At 39.5% G+C, this 19,689-nt stretch overlaps 1 protein-coding gene across 1 annotated transcript in view; it reads right to left on the minus strand.

Moving 5' to 3' along the window:
- Positions 1 to 7,513: 7,513 nt before the first annotated feature.
- LOC136864091 (5'-AMP-activated protein kinase catalytic subunit alpha-2) overlaps positions 7,514 to 19,689 on the minus strand; it is a 460,086-nt gene continuing 447,910 nt past the window's right edge. The window contains exon 13 of the mRNA XM_067140653.2: positions 7,514 to 7,608. The gene's annotated coding sequence lies outside the window, so the exon portion shown is untranslated. The remainder of the gene's footprint in view (positions 7,609 to 19,689) is intronic.

The following is a 19,689-nucleotide window of genomic DNA, read 5'->3' on the forward strand; positions in this document are numbered from 1 at the left end:
AATTACGAAGAGAGAAAGATTCCACAGTAACAGTTCACGAGCATAGGTCACACTAGTGAACCTAGCCATTCGAGCTGCGTCGAAAATTAAACACTAAAAACAAAAAGGATTCTGAATATTAAATAACGAAACTAATTGTTTGTTTATAAGTAGATTTTTCTTTGCTAGGGGCTTTACGTCGCACCGACACAGATAGGTCTTATGGCGACGATTTTATAAGTAGAAAGTCCTAGTGTCTGCGTTTTCATTTTTTTTATATGACTATCGGCCCGGGGATGGCTATACAGGCAGCTCAGATACATTTTCTAAAAACTCAGTAAAATACATTAAAAATGAACATAACAGATACGTAATGTATAAAATGTACATATTGAGTTTTTATTGTTGACGAGGTAATGTGAGAAATGGTCTTGACGTGTGTTATAAACAGAGACCAGTATTTCATTTGTTTTCATGTGGCTTCACAACCACATCGGGACTGCACGGCTGAATGTCATGTGCATGTATTCTGGAGTGCAATTATAACTCTCAATGTGGATTAGTCTTGATTAACAACATATTTTCGATTATATTACTGCGTAAGTGGGAACGACGAGAAGAAAATATATATATATTTTAATGTCGAAACTCCATTCGGCACCTGCTTGTGTGGATGGAATTGACATGAACTCGTCTGTACGCGGGTTGCTCAAATGTACTTCCAGATTCCTCCCTTGATTGCCCTAGAAATAAATTAGTCCATATAAAGCTCGCATTAATCATAAATATTCTCAGCAATTATCCAGCGTAGATGCAACAGAGTCTAAATCCGCCCAAAAATAGCACAGTTAGCCTGCGCGTCGTAATGAGGATGAAATGATGATGAAGCGACACATACACCCAGCTCGCGTGCCAGCGAAAGTCACCTGCATAGGTCACATTAATGAACCTAGCCATGCGAGCTGCATTGAAAACAAATTCTCGAACCAGCGGGGTTTCGAACCCGGGGCCCTGTGACCAAAGGCCAGTACGGTGACAATTTAGCCACGGAGTCGGACTCAGGAGCAAATGAGTTGCTATGATCGAACTTGCCACGTTGGTGTGAGAAGGCCAGCGCCACACCCGTGACAGGGATGGACTTCACCTGAACCAGCGAGGAGTGGTGAGATTAGGTGAACTCTTTTCGATGGTTACTGAGTCCTTTTCCACCCAACTGGATGATGGCGCAGAACGGGCAGCCGAATGACGATTCACGACGGAAACAGATTCGATGCAGCTACAGCAACAACGGGGCCGCCAACAGGATATTTTAAGAGGCAGTGAGCCGGATCGGGTAACTTTCTTAGATTGTTGCAGGTAAACTGCGGAATTGGTAATAAATCTCAAAATTGGAAAACTTAGTTGATGCGAGTGACCCTGATATAATTGTGGGAACGGAAAGTTGGTGATCGGATAATATATATAATTCATCAATATTCAGGTCAAAGTTTCTAACGGTTAGACGGTATAGAGGGTCGAAAAGGGGGGGGGGACTTTTTCATATTATATTTTCATTTGTGTTAGGTCAGAGCTAAGTAGTAAGTTAAAATGGGTTCTCGATGCCTGCGAAGTAATTTGGGTGGAAGTAAATAATGCACCCAATAAAAAAATATAGTCATTTTTGGAGCTTATCGCCCGCCGAAATCGGGTTTGAACACGGTCACTGATCTTTCAGACTTGACATGTGCAAATATTAGCTACGGGGGGAAAATAATTGCAGGGGATCCAAACCTACCGTCAGTAAACTGGGCTGGGTAAACTACGTGGGCCTATCGCAGGAAGCAATTACCGTATTAGTCGTTACAAAAGACACACGTAAACGAACACTTTTAGATGTTTTTCTAGTCAGACCGGACGGCATAGTTATTCTTGTGACGCAATGCAGTGACCACAGCGCAGTGATACTCGATCTCTCTTGGGAAACTTGTATTACGAGGCACGTGGGAATTACTAAGATTATTTGGTGCTTTGCGAAGGTAGACTGCAGGTTTTCAAAACTATTTGAGGTTGCGCTATACTAATTGGTTAAAGGGGGGCAAGGGGATGGACGACATTTGGGAGAATTTCAAAACCATTTTAAATACTGGACTGAATAAATCCGTTCCCACAAAGATAATTAGGGAATATTCAGATCCGCCGTAGTACACCACGACTATTAGGAAGCTTAAACGTAAGACTAGGAGAGCGTTCAACAGAACAAATAATAATGATGCGTGCAAAGCGGAGTATCGAAGTTTGGTGAAACTTTTGCTAGCAGAAAAGAAAGTGGGTGAAGAGAAATAAACATCTTGACAATATCCTAAATGAAAATCGAAATTCTTGGAACCCCGTTTTAAAAATATATACAAAGTTTGAAGGGAGAGAACAAGTCAGTTCCTTCTCTTTGTATAGGAGGGTATGTATTGGGGACAACAGATATATATAAAGTGGAAGCATTAAATAAGTACTGCGGTAAGGTTTTTAATCCTGCGACACGGTTATTCAGGGGAAATTTTCGAAAACTAACAATGATTTCCAAATTAAAGCTTCAGTATTGCGTAAAGGTCTTTCTAAACTCAGAAAAACAAATCTTGTGGGCTAGATTATATTTCCGGGGAGGCACTTGAACTTGGAGGTGAAGCGATCTTACCATATTTAATAAAAATATTTAATAAATCACTATACAACACGAAGGTTCCAGAATCAATCAATCAATCAATCAATCAATCAATCAATCAATCAATCAATCAATCAATCAATCAATCAATCAATCAATCAATCAATCAATCAATCAATCAATCAATACTGATCAGCATTTAGGGCAGTCGCCCAGGTGGCAGATTCCCTATCTGTTGTTTTCCTAGCCTTTTCCTAAATGATTTCAAAGAAATTGGAAATTTATTGAACGTCTCCCTTGGTAAGTTATTCCAACCCCTAACTCCCCTTCCTATAAATGAAAATTTACCCCAGTTTGTCCTCTTGAATTCCAAATTTATCTTCATATTGTGATCATTCCTACTTTTATAAACGCCACTCAAACTTATTCGTCTACTAATGTCATTCCACGCCATCTCTCCGCTGACAGCTCGGAACATACCACTCAGTTGATAAGCTCTTCTTCTTTTTCTCAATTCTTCCCAGCCCAAACTTTGAAACATTTTTGTAACGCTACTCTTTTGTCGGAAATAACCCAGAACAAATCGAGCTGCTTTTCTTTGGATTTTTTTCCAGTTCTTGAATCAGGTAATCCTGGTGAGGGTCCCATACACTGGAACCATACTCTAGTTGGGGTCTTACCAGAGACATATATGCCCTCTCCTTTACATCCTTACAACAACCCCTAAACATCCTCATAACCATGTGCAGAGATCTGTACCCTTTATTTACAATCCCATTTATGTGATTACCCCAGTGAAGATCTTTCCTTATATTAACGCCCAGATACTTACAATGATCCCCAAAAGGAACTTTCACCCCATCAACGCAGTAATTAAAACTGAGAGGACTTTTCCTATTTGTGAAACTCACAACCTGACTTTTAACCCCGTTTATCAACATACCATTGCCTGCTGCCCATCTCGCAACATTTTCGAGGTCACGTTGCAGTTGCTCACAATCTTGTAACTTATTTATTACTCTATACAGAATAACATCATCCGCAAAAAGCCTTACCTCTGATTCCACTCCTTTACTCATATCATGTATATATATAAGAAAACATAAAGGTCCGATAATACTGCCTTGAGGAATTCCCCTCTTAATTACTACAGGGTCAGATAAAGCTTCACCTACTCTAATTCTCTGAGATCTATTTTCTAGAAATATAGCAACCCATTCAGTCACTCTTTTATCTAGACCAATTGCACTCATTTTTGCCAGTAGTCTCCCATGATCCACCCTATCAAATGCTTTAGACAGGTCAGTCGCGATACAGTTCATTTGACCTCCAGAAAATCGGCCATTGTAGTTCCTATTCACAAAGGGGTTGACAAAGAGCGACTTGAATAACCACTGACCGGTAAGTTTGACGTCAATCGTATGCAAACGAATGGAACAAGGTTAAAATGGGACTCTTTTGGAATTATATTTAAGTGGCAGCATGGTTTTATAGAAGGCTTCTCCTGCGAAAGCCAGCTCTGTTCCGTATGTCAAGACATATCGGATAAGCTCGACAGTGGTTCAAGGATTGATGTTGTAGTAATTGATTTCGCGAAGGCATTCGATCTTGTGCCACATAACATCGTCCTTAACAAGTTAGCGCGTACGGACATTGCCATCAGGATTATGAAACGAATACGAGAACTCCTCAACGGAAGTACCCAGAGGGTGCGCGTGGGAGAAGCGCTATCTTTTCCAATAAACGTTACGTCTGGTATAGCTCAGGATAGTGTTACTGGGCCAATTTTTTTCATAATTTTCCTGAATGACATGCCTGATTCGATATAATCGGAAGTGCGCCTCTTTGCTGATGATTGCGTCATATACCGGGAGATAAAGACAGAGGAGGACGAAGTACTGTTTCAGCAGGATTTAGATACATTGAAAGATGGGCGCGTGAAAATCGAATGAATATCCACAGCGGAAAAAGCAACAAATTGTGTTTCAGTAAAAAAACGAGTGACGGGAAAGAGGGATTACGGAATTGGAGGGGAAAGTGTTGTTGAATTTGATAGTTCTAAGTACTTTGGTGTTACTATTAGAAAATACTTAAATTAGTCAGAGTAAGTGGAAAATGTAGTTAAGGACACTGGGTTGTGACAATGGCTTATTTTTCACAATTAAATGAGCAAATTTTAAAAACAAATTTCTGTTATTTCCGTTTGGTCAATGATTGTTAATTCTACACTAAACACGGATCTAACCTTTCTAAGCCACCTGCTAACAATAAGTATGAATTATTAGTGACTGATTTTGTACAGGGTGTTCAAGAGCAAGGCCACAGAAAACAATTCTAGTATATTCATTTCTCAAGTTTGGTGCACTTTTCTGAAACTTTCCTGTCAAGGATACTTATTTCTTTCCCAGAATATAAAGAACATGTGGCTTGATAAAATGCACGGATTGGTTTTTCTAGAATAACTATTTTGAGCCATTTAAAAATTAAGAAACTAAAAAATATTTTTGCTTCTTTAAATGCCCCCATGATTTTTAATTTAAAACATTGAAAAAATAAAGATTATTTAAAATATATTTCCATTCATTCTATAAAATAACATGGTTACCAATACATTACGAAATATCAGGCCTGTAACTTAAGTAGTTCCTGAGAAAAATGTACCAGAATCTCTAAAGTCTTAACTTGCGGGAAACTGCAAAAACCTAAATGCATGTATTTCATGGCTTGCTCACCATAATTCAAAACATTCCAGCACAATAATATCCTTGTTTTAATGATTCATGACCTTCCCTCCTTCCCTCTTCCTCTTAAGGTTCCATTTCTTGGTCCTAGCTTCCTTGGTTAGCTGCTGAGCATATTTTTCTCCTTCGGTGACTCGCCTGAGATCAATGGTGGAGAAAGTAGAGCTAGTATTCCAGCCCACCTGTATGCCCAAACTTTTCTAGAACATCAAGACTTCTTCAAGACTTGTTTTGAGTAGAGAGAGGGAAAAAATTTATTTGGTACTTGGAGTAGGCAGATCCATGATGCTACATAGTTTCCCTGCATGTTTTCTACCTTACCCAATGCACCTAATTCCATAAACAAATCGAAGATTAACCTCAAAACACTTGATGATACCTATTGTAACAGAAGTCATTTGGAATTTGATTCTTTGCATATATTACATACAACATAGTTTAGTTGCAAGCCCTATTCTGCTCTTAATTTTTATTATAGTAACATAATCAACACACACTCATTGTTTAATTGCTACACTTCTCTGTATCAAGTTCGACAATAGCTTTAAATCAACAATTACGAACTTACTTTGATATTCGCCATCAACAACACTGAAATTGTTGTCACTTTCTAGTTCAGTACACAACTTTTTCCCAGAAGCTGACATTTTCGAACTGTTTGAGAGGTTAGGGACATTTGTGATATGTCTGTTATTATTTAACACATTATACACATGTCTCCTTTTGCCAATTCGTTTCACTCTACCCATTATAGCAGTAAACCTTGAAACAGGTATGAAAGTTACACCTAAACTTGTTCTCAAGTACGTAAATAATCACTAGTGTAAGAAGTCTCGTGTATACAAAACATAAACAAACCACCTGCAAACCATCATTTTGTGGCTTCTTTCAGAAATAGCCATGCAGCTACAGCTACAGCAGAGGTACGAGCTATTGAAATACTATTTACCTCATTTAATTAATCTTCCCAGTGGCAAAGATACATCTTTTTATACTATGATTCCGTCTCTACTTATCAGAGTGGGCGTGTTTCAAATGACACCATGTTTAAATTGCTCGTTTAGGACCTTTAAATTCAGAAAATATTAGTGTTATATATCGCTGGATGCGGAAAACACTGGAGAATTTAATAAATATATTTCTTTTAAATCGATGTTTTGACCTATTGTCACGACCCTGTGTAATTGTAAGTACTTAGGTCTTACTATTAAAAAAGACTTAAACTGCTCAGAGTAAGTGGAAAATGTAGTTATGAAATCCTGGAGATCGTTACATTTTATTATGCGGAATCCCAAGGAAGCAAATTCTGGTACGAAAAGTAAAGCTAATAAATGTTTGGTAAGACCGATTCTCGAATATGAATCTGAGTTCTGGGATCCATACAGCGTAGGTTCAATAAATTCGCTAGAAAAATTTAGAGCGATGCCTTTCGTAACCGGTAATACGAGGAATACCATTAATTGGGAAAGTCTTGAATCTAGAAGAAATAGAGCTATCCTGTGTGGTCTTTATAAGAGCTATACGGGAAGGGCTGCCTGGAGAAGTATTAAGAATAGGTTGTAACCTCCCTCGTACTTATCGATGAATGATCATAAGCATAAAATTAGGGCCAGAAACGAGTATACATATGTGGGCAAGTCTTCCTTCGTTAACAGGACGATGAGGGATTGGAATAAATTACCTGCAGCAGTATTTGATATATTCCCTTCTGTCATCGAGTAATTTAAGAAGATCATTAGTGCTAGTGTAAAGTGAAAAGTAAAAGTTGTGAATTACGGACACTGAATTTGTGATTTTCTGCTTGATTTAGAATGTTAAACTAGTAGTATTTCTTGTAGTATTCTCTTTACAGGGAATTGCTTATTGTGCTCATGTTGTTGTAGTTGTTGTCGTTATTAGGTAATTACCTATGTTTTTAACTTTATTATCACTGGTAATGTTAAGCTAGTAGTTAGCTCAACCTATTGCCCCCTACTTCCCGGTCAAGCTCAATCTGCAGACGAGAGATCCCAAGGTTCGTTTGGAAGCTGTTCTAATTTTGGAGGCATTTAAAGACAGCGGTTGACGACAATACAAGAAAAGAACAATTTTAAAATGGGCTTGACATTTATTATAAATATGCACAAATAATAATGAAATTAACAAAAAATGATTCTTGCTGAAGTTATTCTTGACCCTCACGATGTTAAGATCGTTGAGTGAGTTTACAAAATTAATTCATATCTCTTGAACATAGTTGACATATTGGCTGTTCTGTAAAGAATAAAAGAAAATTAGAGTTAGCCTTCCATTGGCTATGCAAAATGAAATTAAAGTGGATGAACTCCATCCTAAACCATTCTGAATCTCAATGATCCTTTAAAGCTTAATTTCAAATGTATCACTTTAAACAAAGCAAAGCTAGACTTCCACTTAAACTGAGTGGTGGATAACCATGTTATTACTTCAAATTTGACATTTATAATATTTACAAAATATACATTCCTTTCTCGCGTAGCTAATGATAATTTCCCAAAAAACACAATTGAGATCATTAACTTAATTATTTGAAATATTTATACTTTCGAGAAATTATTAAATGACTTAATTGAAGTTAATCATGTCGTTACATGACTTAATAACTGCTAATGACATTTAACATAACTCTTTCTTGAAAACTCGTTATATGAATTAACTGAAATTAATCATGTCGTTACATGAACTAAATAATCGTTAGTTATATTTAACCTAACAATTCCTTCATTTATTTTACGAACTTGCTTATGCTTAAGCTTCAGAAAATTTTACGATCTTATTCACTTGCACAAAATTGCGTTGTTATAGAATTGATTCTGTCACTAGACTTTGCATAAAATTATTCAACAGCAATCTCCAATAAATACACAAAAATACTGACAACGCTGAAATAATCTGATCCACTGTGCTGAACACGTGGTTAGATTAAGAACCACATTTCAAGAAACAGCACTTCAAAATCATCAATATATACTTCACACACACCATGCACACATAGGATACTCGGCTGTATGTAAAAATTTACACTCGATTCTAAGTTTTATTTAATTTATGATTATTATCAGAAAAAAGAAGGTTGAACGGAATAGACAGATGACCTTCCTTTAAATTCAAATATGATCAACAATTGACGTGACTCGTGATAGAATTAGAATGATCACTTAATTGAAAATTATCTTACAACGGCGATACCTTCAAAAACGCAAAATTTTATTCAGAAGATTTGGTAGAACAGTAATCATGCACATCGCCTGGGTTAGCACTTATTGTCATCGGACACGTGGTCATTGAGTGTCGATAAATTATTATTCATCCTCAAACATTGAAATATATCTGAACACGTGCTCTACATTTATCTCGGAATGCACTGTAACCCGCAAAACATGCTTCCAAAATTCAATAAATATCCCGCAGGATCACCATTTTCCAGGCAAAATTACACTATGATTGAGCGCACATTACATATTCCACATGAAAAATTCGAATATTATTTTATCGCTCATGACCAATAAAATTTCATTTAACCCGATCTTAAATTATTAGTATTATTATTATTAGCAAGGATGTTTAAATCTACCAACAACATCTGAATTAATGTTTAAATAAGACGACACAATCTGCATAATCGCGTGGCAATGCACTATACGAATCACAACCTAAATCTCGTCCCATAATATTTCATAAAAATCTGAAATAATCATTTTTAAATTCTTATTTATCCGAGGTCATTTATCATTAAACATGATTTTAAATAATTACACTGAGGTAGAAATATTCTCAGAAGACAAACTACTCTAAATCTACACTAATAGATCCCAATTCGCACTCTGTCATACTCAAAACTACCTTTACCATTGTAAGATAAAAAGTGAAAAATATCACCAAATTACTCAAATCTAATAGAAATATTAATTAAGAGAAGAAGATCGTCAAATTTTCTACAATATGGACAGGAAATATTATAAACAATGTACTTAAATTGTGCGATTCCCGGAGCGGTCTCACATGCTCTCATGATGATGAAATCCGTCACGTTCTCCCTCCGATGATAGCGGTGCCTACATGTTTTTTGCTAGTTGCTTTACGTCGCACCGACACAGATAGCTCTTATGGCGACGATGGGACAGGAAATGGCTAGGAGATGGAAGGAAGCGGCCGTGGCCATAATTAAGGTACACCCCAGCATTTGGCTGGTGTGAAAATGGGAAACCACGGAGAAACCTTTTTCAGGGCTGCCGACAATGGGCTTCGAACCTAGATGTTTAGCACCACATGGTTGCTGTAGATTTCAAGTCCCACGTTGGTTGAATCGGTCCTCTTGAATGTGAAGTAGACATCCTGAAATTTATGTCGATATTATGCTGGTGGTAGTCCTCTTCTTTCTTCAGAAGTTATTTCTGAACTGTAACTGACACAAAAATTTTAGAACAAGTTCATTCTAGGCCAGACTAAATTATTCAAATGTACACGTAACATAACTCGGCTCGTAGACTTCTTGTAGAATGAGGGGTTGATCAAGGAAACACTGAGTGTTTATAGCCTCTCATTTGGAGGTGTGGCTCTTGGAGAAATTGTTATTGGTTTGTATACACGTAATTGTACCTCGTAATTGGTTCGGATTGTTCTAGAACTTACATGAAGACGGGCGAGCAAGCGCACGAGGTAGTGGGGTTAACCTTGAAACAGGCCAGTTTATCACGTGATCGTCACATGTTATCGATCGATGAGGGTGAAGAGAAAACTCATTACTCTTGGAATTCCAAACGGTTGAACAGCTGACTGAAGGAGATAGCAGACTGTCGCCAAAAATAACATAAAACTTCTCCCACATTGGATGAATGACACTGGCCAGTTCAGGCACATAATTAAACATTCGAAGCACAAAATTGACGGGGACACTCAAGTATTGTAAGCTATAGTGTTAAGACCTGGAAATACTTAAGTTGTGTGTGAATTTCCATATGCTGATGCTGGATTTAGATTGTTAAACTAGTAGTATTGCTTGTAATATTTTCTGTCCAGAGATTTGCTTGTTGTACTCTTGTTTTTGTTGTTGCTGTTGGGTAATTACACTCATGTTCATAAAAACCAGAACACCTTGGAAGACTGGAGATAGAAAGTTCATATTCACAGGACATGTGCATTAATATATTCTGAAAAATTATTAGCATTTGAACCATGTCGCCCCTCAGGTTCAAGATCCACATCGATATCTCGGCATACCACCACCGACTGGTAAAACGTGCCTGCGGCCTTCGTTATCGCTATAAACCGAAGGTAATGGATCAGTGTGGCTTGAGCAGACGCGCACGATCCCTCGCAGACGTATGCGAGAACCGTTCCGTCAAATGAGTGAGTTTGAAAAAGGGCGCATTATTGACATGAGAGAACGTGATGCATCCATTCGGAAAATTGCTACTCATATGGGACGAAGTGTGTCGGCAGTGCAACGAGTGTTTACAGGATGGTTCACAGAAGGCCGTAGAACACGACGAGATGGGTCTGGTCGCACCACCCAGACCATCCCCCGAGAAGATCAACACCTCATCCGAATGGCATTGCTGGACAGATCTGCATCCACCTCGGCTCTGGCGCAACAGTGGTATAATCAGTGGAACAGTGTAATATATCGTACACTATCAGGAGTGACAGTCCGTCGCCGTTTATTACGGTCTGGGTTACCGGCGTGTCGTCCACTTCCCCTTCTACATTTGACTAATGTGCATAAACATGCTAGACTGCAATGTTGTATGGAACGACGTCACTGGGGACAGGAATGGTAGCAGATAGTGTTTTCGGACGAATCCAGGTTCTGTTTGTTTGAAAGTGATGGCCGCATTTATTGTAGGTTCATCGCAGACAGGGGTAGAGGCATCACATTGACTGCATTCGCACAAGACATACAGCGCCAACTCAAGGCCTTATGATGTGGGGTGCTATTTGGTAGAACCACAAATCATAGTTGGTGTGCGTGTCCAGGGCACTGTGACCGGATTGACCTACGTGAATGACATCCTGCGACCCGCAGCCATACCCTTTCTGCACGACACCCCGAACGCCATATTTCAGCAGTACAATGCGCGACCACATGTTACTGCACGAACACGTGCCTTCTTGTTGTCATAGGATTGCAGACTGTGTTACTCTGCCCTGCCCGATCACCGGACTTGTCGACAATCGAAATGTACGTATGTTGGGTATTCAGCCCGAAGGCTGGTTGGATCGTCAACAGGTTCACCATTAGCTGTCATAGATGGCCTAGGTGTCACTGAAGAGGCGTACTAGGAAAATGAGGAGTGAGGTAGTTTCCCGTTGCTTTCCTCACTGCGCCATAAGTTGCTATTGTACATCAGTCTGCCAAGCCCACTGAAATGCATGCACCAACCGACCCTATGAGCGACATTTTCACACCATTCATAGGAGGGACTGGCTGCATAAGGAATGGCATTACTAGCATCACTCATACCTCAGCCACTTTCATATTGTCAAAGCCAAGGATAAGACTGAGACAGGTCAATGAAAGTAACAATTTTATTCTTTTTTTTTTTTGCTATTTTGCTTTACGTCGCACCGACACAGATAGGTCTTATGGCGACGATGGGATAGGAAAGGCCTAGGAAGTGGAAGGAAGCGGCCGTGGCCTTAATTAAGGTACAGCCCCGGCATTTGCCTGGTGTGAAAATAGGAAACCAGGGAAAACCATCTTCAGGGCTGCCGACAGTGGGGCTCGAACCCACTATCTCCCGATTACTGGATACTGGCCGCACTTAAGCAATTTTATTCTAGGCCATACCAGAAGACATAGTGCACTGTAAACACTACATCTTGCCAGCACCATATTCCACATATTTTCGATTCGCCAATCGAAATATGTGGGAATGGTGAAACGACGGGTGCGGCGCTGTGCCCTAATACCAACCACCAGAGATGAACTGTAGAACCACGTGAATGCAGCACGGATGGCTATACCCCAGGACGCCATTCGCATCTTATACGCGTCGATGCCATCACGCATGGAACAAGTTACCAGTACCCATGGAGGATCCAGTGCCTACTAGGCAACAGGACAGATGCTGAATCTAGGTGACTGAAATGCTAATCGTTTCTGCAGAACATACTAATGAACATATCCTGTGAATATGAACTTCCTATCTCTAGTCTTTCATGGTGTTCTGTTTTTTATGAATATGTGTATATGTTTTTAACTTTATTATCATTGTAATGTTAAGCTAGTAGTAAGATCAACCTGTAGTATTGTAAGCCGTAGTGTTCAGCACTGGAAATACGTTAGTTGTGTATGAAATTTTATATGATGGTGCTGGATTTAGTATGTTAAACTAGAAGTATTTCTTGTAATATTTTCTTTCCATGGATTTGCTTGTTGTACTTTTGTTGTTTTTGTTGTTGTTGTTGTTGCTTAGTTATATTTCAGCTTTACTTTTTCATCACTTATAATGCTAAGCTAGTAGTATAGTATTGTAAGCCGTAATGTTAAGCACTGGATATACTTAAGAATTTTAAACTAGTAATATTTCCTGTAATATTTTCTTCCCATGGAATCGCTTGTTGTACTTTTGTTGTTGTTGTTATTGGGTTTGTTATGTTTCAACTTTACTTTATCACACTACTGTAAGTGACCATTGTCACCGAGATATTTCCCAATTGCGATGTATTTGTTAATAAAGCAAAATGAAAATCTGCAGCCTGTTTCCAGTTATTCGACCGGGTCAGAGATGGAATGAATGAAGCCCCTATCTAGCGGCGAGGGTAGGAATTGTGCCGGCTGCCGAAGCCTGTCACACTCCTCTGGGGCATTGCTTAATGATTGACAGATGAAATTAAATGATAGTGGAGAGTGTTTCTGGAATGAATGATGAAAGGGAAAAGCGGAGTACCCGGAGAAAAACCTGTCCTACCTCCGCTTTATCCAGCACAAATCTCACATGGAGTGACTGGGATTTGAACCGCTGTACCTAGCGGTGAGAGGCCGGCGCGCCGCCGCCTGAGCCACGGAGGCTTTATGATGATGATGATAATAATAATAATAATAATAATAAGAAGAAGAAGAAGAAGAAGAAGATGATGTGAAACAGGAAGAACAGCTTCTGTCTCCACGGTAGGGAGTGGAGAGATTGCCTTAATTGTGACTGCAATGAAATGGCACAGACAATTCAGCATCTCGTGCAAGAATGCCCCATTTCACGCTCTCTCGGGATCTTGGGTGAATTTCAAGAAGAAACCCCGAAGTTGTGTTTTATTGACCTAACGTCTTCTTATTCTTAATTAATGTACAGCCCCAGGTTTTTACTGGTGTGAAAATGGGAAAACGCAGGAAACCATATTCCGGGCTGCCGACAGTGGGGCTGGAACTCACTATCTCCCGAATGCAAGCTCACAGCTGCCTGACCCTAACCCCATGAACAAATCGCTCGGTGTATAGGCCTACATTAAGTAATTGATTGCAAAGTGAAATATTGGGTTGAACAACGAATTTATTCATTGGGATGTTACGTAACAAAGATAACTATAGAAGATGCTTTCTGAGATTTGCTGTGTTCCGAATTTCATGGAAAAGTTGCGTAGCTCAGTTTGTGATATACACAGAAAGTGGAAACGACACGTTTTAACGAATGATAAAGTCCCAGAAAAATCACTTAATCGTCTAGCGTAGGAAACAAAGATATTAATGAGGTCGGCCAGACTGCTGACATGTTGATCATATAAAATAAGGTTTGCGCAGTAACTTCACTAGACAGATTTTGCCGCAGGAATAATATTCTGTGATTGGTTTCGCAGAAGTGTTTACACTGGAGATTCGGATCCACAGCTGCTGTTTCTGTCTGACGAGGCATGGTTCCTTCTTCCTAGACATGTAAATTCTAAAAATGTGCAATTGTGGAGCACTAAGAACCCATAAATTGTACAGGAAGTGCCATTGCATCCCATTAAAGTAGGAGCATGGTGTAAGGTAAGCGCGTGACGTTAATTATGTCTGTGAATACACATGTGTATACTGGAGTTTGGGACGCCTCCGTGGCTCAGACGGCAGAGCGTCGCCCTCTCACCGCTGGGTTGCGTGGTTCAAATCCCGGTCATTCTATGTGAGATTTGTGCTGCACAAAGCGGAGGTGGGACAGGTTTTTCTCCGGATACTCCGGTTTTTCCAGTCATCTTTCATTCCAGCAACATTCTCCACTATCATTTCATTTCATCTGTCAGTCATTAATCATTGCCCCAGAGGAGTGCGCCAGGCTTCGGCAGCCGACACAATTCCTATCGCCGCCGCTAGTTGGGGGCTTCATTCTTTCCATCTCTGACCCGGTCATTGACTGGAAAACAGGTTGTAGGTTTTCATTTCATCTGTAAGTCATTAATCATTGCCCCAGAGGAGTGCGACAGGCTTCGGCAGCCGGCACAATTCCTACCCTCGCCGCTAGATGGGGCTTCATTCATTCCATTCCTGACCCGGTCAAATGACTGTAAACAGACTGTGGATTTTCATTTTTCATGTTGGAGTTTGGAAAAGGAATCGCAATCCAAGGAGAGAAAATCAAAACTCTGAAATTTACCAATGGTCTTGTTATTTTATCTGATCGATTGCCCGGTTTGGGTCACGCAGCTGTCAGCCTGCATTCGGGAGATAGTGGATTCGAACACCTGAGAATGATTTTCCGTGGTTTCCTATTTTCATACCAAGCAAATGCTGGGGCTGTATCTTAATCAAGGCCACAGTCGATGCCTTCCAACTCCTAGCCCTTTACTGTTCCACCGTCGCCATAATTTGTCAGTGCGAAGTAAAGCAAATAATAAAAATTAAATTATATGTGTATTTTATCTGAGTCTGCCAAATATCTGAATGGTACGGACACAGTCTGAGAGAAGGAGCACAAGAAGAAAAGAAATACATGTTAAGCTAAAGTAATGGAGTGCAGAGTCATAACCAATTCAACAATGTAAACAGAACTGAGCTTATGAGACCCTGCAAAGAGAACTATCACGCTTTCGTCCCACTTGTTATTGGCTTATAACTCCTATACCCTGTTTCCACCGCCACTGCTCTGTATGTTCACTTAAGAGATGACCGGGGCTCACTAATGTACTACTAACTTTTGGCTCGGCTTTAAGCCTATCATTGGTAATTACACAGAGCAAGCTGTTGAGTGTACTGTAAATACCGTACGTGCAGTAATGTGCTATCAACTTTGAATTGGGTTGCCAGATGTACAGTTTTGCCGGAACATTTCACTTTTACCACATTTTGTTTCACGTACGGTGCACCATTTAAACCGTACGCCGAATGTTGCGTTTCTTAATTATCGTGGTTTAGACAACAGCATATTATCAAAAAAGAACGCTGTTATGATCAAGTAAAAAATTTTGCATTCCGACCAAAGATCAGTCATCACAGGTGAGAACAGCGCCTCTGGTGCTGTGCTAGCGATACTAATGTGCATGCAGAGCATGTAAAGAATGGGAGAATACCTTTTGGTAGCAAGTGACTCACACATTAAATCCAGTGACGAAGCTATTATCCACTGTTACCACTGATAACGGTTTGAAAATATAAAAATCTAATATTCTTTAATAGTAATATTTAATATATTTGTTTCTTCGCCGGGACGTGTCGCGATTGGAGCAGTTTGCCATCGTCAAACTGAGTGAGAGGCTGTTACCACTCCATGCACTGGTTTCGCTTTGAATCTCTTCTAACAGCTAGATGAGTATTACTGCGCCTGCGCGAAGCCAGGCCCCTTCCCCTCGACACTGAGATGTATCCTGCTACGTTCTCCGGTCGTGTTACCACAGTGGAAAGTCGGAACAAAAGCTTATAACGTCGGTGCTGAGCGCTTCCCTTCGTTCGTTCCGCCGCGCTCAACAGCGCATTGTTATATTATTGTGTTATTATTTTATATTATAATACGATGTGATTTCTCTTGTTAAAGTGTGAATTTATATTTATGTTAGGTAAGGACAGCCTATAGGACTGCACAACGTATTAAACATTATAATGAGTGCTGTCGCATCCACCTCGAAAATAAGTGAGTTGGCGGTCCCAGAATGTTCGTGTATAATAGAAAACTTAATGAACACGCCATTTTCGTTAAGAACTTTTGAAGAAAAGAAAAACATAATTGAAAAATGTAGACCCGCGCCTTCTCTTAAAAATGTATTCAAGGAATCGAAAAGAACAGTACGATATTTTCATGACTCGTGGTACATAAATGTGGACTGGTTATGTGGTTGTGCAAAAAGGATTAAACTCTACTGATAATAATAATAATAATAATAATAATAATAATAATAATAATCGTATGGCCTCAGCTACCGTGTGCAGACATTTCGATTTGACGCCATCTGGCTGTCTGCTCGTCAATTTCGACGTTCCGTTTTAATCTAGGCCCACTAGATGGCAGACCGAGTAAACCGGATCTCTCTTGGGCGTCTATTTGTCGGGTAAATACCAAATGTATCACCAGAGATCTTTTACATGCCGACATCGTACGACATGGAGTATCGAATGGACTTTTTTCCGCCCTTCAAAAATCCGACTACCTCTGCCGGGTTTGAACCCGCTATCTTGGGATCCGGAGGCCGACACTCTACCACGGATCCACAGAGGCAGCTTAAACTGTACCGTTCGCCATGTATTCTATTTTCCTCAGAAAATAATGCTTGGTATAAATACGGCGTGGACAATTTAGATAGTTTCAGAGTTTTAAAGAGACACCTTGAGGTGTCTCAAGCACAGATCAACGCTGTTGCCGATATGATTCAGTTCGGAAGGTCCAGAATAGAGTTTTGTTTGAGTACAGCTTACAGAAAGAAAATTGACGGGCATAATGAGCTAGTAAAATATAATAGATATATTGTCAGCGTTTTAATAAATGTTTATGAGTGCATGAGTAGCCTGCAATACGGTTTTGACGATGTCAACTATTTTCAATTAGTGCGTAAATGAGACTGCTAGCCTCTATGATTTTGATACTCACTAGTGTTCAATATATTATGTGCCATTACATCATTTCCAAATGATGTTCTCTTATACAAAAGTAATATCAATTATCAAGTCCTTCACTTTTATGAAAGACATGCTCATAAAAATGCTGCGCTGCGAGTGACAATACACTCTCAGGAGTGTGGTAACACTTTACAAAATGTCACGCGTCGCCACTGATTAAATCTCTATATAAAACTAGCTGATGTACCTGTGCTTCGCTACGGAATTCTATATTGTATACAGAATTCTAGGTTAGGTAGTGTACACGTTGTATGCAAGATTGTATTAAAACGAGCCTACCATCAGTCACAATCAGGTTGGGGAGTTTTCGTTATAATGGCAGACACTCACTCTCCACCTGCCTTTTTACATCCTCAGAAAGACTTTACTGAACCCTTGACTTACCGTTCCATCGCTGGTCGGCCACAGCTGCTACAGTAGAGCAATATTGAACTCTTAAATCTTGGGGTCGTTGCGGGAATGTTTCGATCACGATCTTAACCAAACGATGGGGTTCAGAAGAGAGCTTAACTACTTGAAATGAGGAGCAAATATGTGCTTACTAACTTTTATTAAAATCTTAATGGCACAATAAATTTATTTTATTTATAAATCCTTGATCAACAATTAATTATGAAATGTTTCAACGCAGTCACATTGCATAGCGTCTATATTTTCTTTTACAATATCGAAGAATTTGCTTCGGTGAAAATAGGAATAACGTAAATTAGTGGACGGCGAAACTGAAAAAGTGAAAGGAAAACCTGAAAAATCGGGCACCTATTAATCCAAACGATAACTGAGAATTAATCCACACGATCCGTGGAAAATCTGACCTTCAGCAAATATAACGCCTGATTTACTCTCAATTAAGGTTATCCACCAGTCGAATACCCTTTCGGATACGGAACACCCACCGAATGGACCCTTAATCGAACCAAATTGACTATCAGTTGCTTTGGATAGGTTGCGAAATATTATTGGAAAGCATGGTGTTCACTGCACGTTAACAGCAGCATTCACAATTGAAACAAAATTCCACCATGTATTTGTCATTTCATGACGCCTTTAAGTGATAAAATAAACCCGATGCTCAACGTGCATCACCCAAACAGCTGTTCAGAAGGAACCAACAACAACAACACGATCCACGAGGATCTTACGTTACGTTAAGTTCTGAAGGAACAAAACTGCGAAATGCAGGAACCACTTATTCATCACGCAGTTAGAAGAAATGCCAAACACTGAAGTTAATTAAATGTGGTAAATCACTTGAAAAATATTATTATAAAACCGACTTTCAGGTTATGAATAGTTACGTTACGCTTAATAAAATTACAAGTCCACAAAGAAAAAAAAAACACAAATTACAGAATTCTTTCCTACTTAACAATGACTACCATCACAGATCCATCTACTTATTGTTTGTCCCAACACACTACCTACAAAGCTATCAATTAATCGAATTCAACTACGTATAAAATGAAAGAACGACAAAGATCGAAAATAAAATATATTACTGGCTGACGAATCGAATCCGTATTCGTAACTCAAGTCTCACACTAATACGTTGAGTGTCAATATGCACACTATCAAAGCGAAACGGACGTCAGAACGACAAAACAAATAAGTCCGTAAAATAAAATAAAAATATCGAATATATTTGAACTCAACACGCATGGAGAATTACAGTAAAATATTCAATCGCCGTTAGCTCAGTACCCAATGCTGGACAACCCTCATTTGCCGATAGCGGTTCCATAATCTTAGGTAACACCTTCCAGCTGTCGGGGGCTGCACACAAGTTTGGCCTCATTATTACCGATCTAACAATCTTCCCATTTCGTATATTACTGCAGATGCTACATCGCCCAGGTCACTTCGCAAAAACAAAACATCTAATTTAAGACTTGAGTATGTACAGCTGACATCCCAGACCTGTCGTCGGGCTTACTTAACATCTGCACACCCTAACACTAACCTCTATGTACACGTACCTTCCTAATTCTATCGTTGAGCGTGAACTAAGACGTCTCATCATCAGTATACTCCTAGGATAACATGTGACGTCCTAAATCTATCGTCGGGCGGAAACTGGGTCGTATACGTTTCCCCTAGGATATCAGGCGAAATCGTAATTTCAAACAAACTCTGATATCTTCAGCTGTAAGTCTGGTCGAAACGAATAACACACAGCGAAACAACTCTTACCACAGAACGAACTCAAGTCGGAAAATGCAATGTCTCTATCTTGTTACAAAAAAACGTGAACTTGAAAATAAATATCGCGTAGCGAACAATCCCCCAACTCAAACACGATC

Source organism: Anabrus simplex, chromosome 2 (assembly GCF_040414725.1).
Source record: "Anabrus simplex isolate iqAnaSimp1 chromosome 2, ASM4041472v1, whole genome shotgun sequence".
NCBI lineage: Eukaryota > Metazoa > Arthropoda > Insecta > Orthoptera > Tettigoniidae > Anabrus > Anabrus simplex.